This window comes from Nelumbo nucifera, chromosome 4 (assembly GCF_055504915.1).
Source record: "Nelumbo nucifera cultivar China Antique chromosome 4, China Antique-T2T, whole genome shotgun sequence".
NCBI lineage: Eukaryota > Viridiplantae > Streptophyta > Magnoliopsida > Proteales > Nelumbonaceae > Nelumbo > Nelumbo nucifera.
In genome coordinates this window covers 58446068-58450914 of record NC_142652.1, presented here as the reverse complement: position 1 = coordinate 58450914, position 4847 = coordinate 58446068, and the positions used below count along the sequence as shown (strand labels likewise).

The following is a 4847-nucleotide window of genomic DNA, read 5'->3' as shown; positions in this document are numbered from 1 at the left end:
TTGCATTGAAATAAACTTCAAAAATACTTTTAGGGATGTGAAGATTTGAACCAAAGAACTCATGGTTACAAAGGCCATAGTCTCACTTAACCATTGATTAACTTAAGTTAGTTGATCATTTGTTTTCATTTTAATATTTAGACATATACAATAAATAATGCAAAAGGTAGTATTCACAAAATTTAAATTTAAATTATAAGTTTTGAATCATATCATGATAATTTACATATAAAATAACTCAATTTAATCAATAAAAATAATATAAATTTTAAACTATATATTATATTTACTGAAAATTAAATTTTTAAAAAATATACTTCTTCCTTTTATTTTGAAGAAAGAAATAAAGAAAGAAGAAATTCCACGGATAAATCTTAAAACTGATCCCAAAACCACTCAAAACCGACCCTAAAATCGAACTTCACATAATAGGTTCCAATACCAAAAATCTAGAATTTTTTTTTTTGGAAAATCAACCTTCAATTTTTCATTAAAAAATATGAACCAAACCGACCCATCTTCACCCGTAATTGCTATCGTAGAAGCGATATCGCTTCGGTCGGTTCAGACATCGGATAACTCATTGACAGACCAAATTATTTTCATTCTGTTTCTAACCTCATCGTAGGACTGGGACCCCCATCCGTGGGTGATATAATGGACTTAATGGTACAGAATCGTAGGACTGGGACCCATCCATGGGTGATAGTAATGGACTTAACTAAATGGTTCAGAAAATGTGGGAGACGTGGCGGGTCATGGGCCCCAGGGTCCCAGACCAGAGTAAACCGAGCTCTTTCCTCTTTGTTTGCAAACAGAATGGATTGATTCAAGAGTCAAGAGTGGCGGTTCCGTAAATTAATGGTACAGCGGTGTCAAACAATTAATAGCACATCGTTCCGACCTGAAACGACCAAAATTCCCTTGCATCGCTCTCCCCCTTGTGATCTCCATCGAAGTTCGAAAACAGTAAAAAATTGGGCGAAATGATCCCTGGTAGAGGAACTGGGTGGCTTTTCCGTAATTTCGCAGTCAACCAGGTGTCAATTTCTGATGACTAACTGCATCACCGGAACAGGAGGAGGGAAAGAGTGACAGGGTTCTACAGTGTTTTAGAGAGAGAAAGAGATAGATAAGAAGAGTGGTGAGTGGTGAGTGGTGACCGGAGAGAGAGAGGGGTGAGGTGGGGTTATGCGAGTAGGCCCCACCACCCCATGTGCCCTTCCGCCTGTCTCCACCCGCTCCTGCTACTCAATGATTAGATTTCTCTTTTTCCTCCCAAACCCAACCCCATCTCTCTCTCTCTGTAGCTTCGATTTTTTTAGAAGCCCCCCCTCTCTAGCTTCGATCACGTCGACAAGCGCACACCAGCTCGTATCAGCAAAGCTAAACCAACCTCAGTCATCTTCTCTCTCTCTCTCTCTCTATCTGTCCATCTCTACACGCAAGACAGAAGCACACGCAGGACACAGAGGAGCGATGTCTACAACCGAGGGAGCGAATAACGGTGGGACTAACGGGGCGCTTATTGACGCGCAGAAACAGCAGATACCCAGTAATGGAGCTCTGGCGGTGAAGAAGCCCCCGTCGAAGGACCGGCACAGCAAGGTCGACGGACGAGGGCGGCGCATACGCATGCCGATCATCTGTGCAGCTAGGGTCTTCCAGCTAACTAGAGAACTGGGTCATAAATCCGATGGTCAGACGATTGAGTGGCTACTTCGTCAAGCTGAGCCATCCATTATCGCCGCCACCGGTACTGGGACCACTCCTGCGAGCTTCTCGTCCGTGTCAGTCTCGGTTAGAGGTTCATCGGGAACGTCGATTTCGGCAGCTCTTGATCAGAAACCCACGCCTCCGTTGCTGGGGCCTACACCGTTCATACTGGGTAAGCGGCTCAGGACGGACGATGATGCGGATGACGGTGGAAAGGATGATGCTACCGCAGCCGCAGTTGCTGTGGGGCCCACTGGTGGGTTCTGGGCGGTCCCGGCGAGGCCGGATTTCGGTCAGGTGTGGAGTTTCGCAGCTGCACAGGAAATGGTTGTGCAGGCGCAGGCCGCGGTGGCGGCGGCGTCGCAGCCGTCGATGACGGGGCGGTTTCCACAGCAACCGATCGGTGAGGCATCGGCGGCAAGGGTTGGGAATTATCTTCCGATTGCACAGGGGCATCTGAATTTGCTGGCTTCGTTGTCTGCTGCGCCGGCGTCGTCGGGGAGGAGAGAGGATGAGCCTCGTTGATTTTGGTTGTGTGATTCCGTGTGTGTTCATGAGGAAAACTCTAGGGTTACAGTTAAGGTTTTTAGTTTGGGTGATTCAAGGAACAAATTAGGGTTTGTGAAATTTGAATGAATTCTGAATTTCAATGGATTAGGGTTTTACTACGTTTCTTACTTATCATTCTCTCTTCAGTCAAAATTACGGTTTAGTTTTTTTCCAATCTTCTTTTTGTTTTTTAAGGCTTGGGATTTTGTTAAGTAAGGAACTAGGGTTTATAAATGTGCCGACAATCTTTGCATATAGACGCCTAATTGGAGGAGGAATTTCAGGCTTATGGTTTTGGTTGAATTTGAAGGAACTCCTGTTTGTACCTGAAAATGCAAAGATGCATTCATTCTCTGTTTTCGTGGGAAGAATGGTCGTTGATTGCTACCTTGGGCAGACCATGAATGCTGAATTGAAGACTGAATTGGTAATAAGCTGGAGACGTGCAGATTTTGTTTCAAAGAAGTGGCTGAGATCACTCTCTTGCGGCAATGAATCATTATTCTTGGGAATTGGATGCAGGAGCTTGGTTATTATAGCGATTGATAACCAGGTGGCGAAGAAATCAGTATTTTCAATGTGATTGGATTCAGGGCTTGAATTCTCTCCTGGTGATCCTGGTTGAAGAATAGTGTTTCAGAACTGCTACTTTGGCTTGTGATAGAAGAGAATTGGGAGGTTTTGTGGCTTATGAGGTTGGACTACCATGGTTAGTCTTTGTTACTGGGGTCTGGGGTTATCTCTTGCTCTCTTTTTATCTCATGCTCTATACGCTGGTCTGGAGAACTTAGGGAGAATACTGTGGAAAAGCTCCTGGTTCATGCCTGTAAGATCTCTATTTTAAGTTTCATCTGTATTTTTTGCAATTTTCTTAGATTTATAGGATGGAAATAATGAGTTCTTCTGCATGTAATGAATTGTTTGGGGTGCCTGCAGTGTGAATAAAACTGATCTGTTTCTCTCTTTCATCTTTGATCACTCAACATTTGGATTGTGTGTTGTGTTTCTCTGATTATTGTAAATATGAACTTATTCTATCAGCCTCTTCTTTTCTATGCAATTGTTATTGAATGGTTTACTAATATATCCACTTTTATATATTTTTCCTTTTTTTTTTGGTTCATATGATTTTTGCAGTGCCTAAAATTTTCTAACATGTTTAATTTAAGAGTTGTTTTTTGTTCTATCTTTATCCACTGCACTTCTCAAGTAACCATGATGACTATTAGAGCAGTTCATGATCCTCTTTAATCAAAATTGGGACATATCCATCGAATCTATGATGAGATTCCAATTTGATGGTAAAAAGAGAACTAATTGACTATATTTTCTCAATCAAAATCAATAAATTTCAAAGTCGATAAATTAAAAGCAACTAATACTCTGGAACTTTAATATTCATCAAAAAAAAAAAAACAAACTCTGGAACTTTAATATCATGTTCCTAGTCACTCTTTGTGTGCAAAATCAACTAATATAAGGGGAGACATTCTTTGTGTGCAAAATCATCAGAGGAAACAAATGTGTAAATAACCTGGCTGGTTTGGACAGCCCAGCATCTCGTTTGAGTTGTACATATTAAACCAATAATCGCATACTTCATCCCAAATTAAACAAAAATGGGATTTTAGTTATCTTGTACTTTGTGGATTCAACTGGGTTTTGAATTTCAATTAGTTTAGTGTGGTGCCTGTTAATCTGGTTTGAGTTGTACAGATTGAACTGATAATCTTTATTATTTTGATCCCAAGTTTGAACCAATAATCACATACTTCATCCCAAATTAAACAAAAATGGGATTTTGTCTATCTTGTATTTCGTGGATTCAACAGGGTTTTGAATTTCTGTTTGACTTTAGTGTGGTGCCAGATGGATTCTTTGTGACTTTCACCATTTCAGAAGTTCCAATGCTGCTCAAGTGAGCCAAGTATTGTAGCAAAACAGAGTGGCTAGTCCATGGATTTCAACCATTTTGCAAACTGCCATTTTGTATTGTACTGGTGTTCTCTGAAAATCTCAAATTTGTTAGTAGTGCACACTAAGACCAAATACACATACAGCTATTAACATGAAAATGATACTTATGCATATTGTTCGATTTATACCCTGTTTAATGATTTAATCTATAAACATTGTTAGATCAGTGTTCCAACTTCCAAAAAATGAAGTCTCCAGTTGAAAATGATTAGTGTTGAAAAATGCCTTTACTACATGCTCTCTTCCAAACATATGGTATTTATCATGCTTGATAACTCGTTAGTGGGGAACAAGGGAAACATGTAAGGGCATCCTGTTTTTACATGTGATTGGGATGCACTAATTAGGCACTAAGGAAAGCTGCAGATTCTTCCTTTCAAAAATTATTTTCACATCTTGAGTTGAGTTAGTAACATCCTTAAAAGTAGGCATTAAACTAAATGAAAAGATGAAAAAGTAATGTCTTAGAGATGGCACTCATTTTGGTTGGTATGGGCATTTATGATCTTCAGTTCAAAAACTATTTACTTTATGAGTTACTAATATAATTGAAAGATAGGCTTTCCAAGTGACTGCCCTAAATGTTTTCCTACCAAGAAACGATG

At 40.1% G+C, this 4847-nt stretch overlaps 1 pseudogene across 1 annotated transcript; it reads left to right on the top strand.

The window, feature by feature from the left end:
* Positions 1-1164: 1164 nt before the first annotated feature.
* LOC104589565 (transcription factor TCP7 pseudogene) lies at positions 1165-3233 on the top strand (annotated as a pseudogene). The gene has a single exon (XR_016085894.1). The product of XR_016085894.1 is annotated as a transcription factor TCP7 pseudogene (transcript).
* Positions 3234-4847: the final 1614 nt, after the last annotated feature.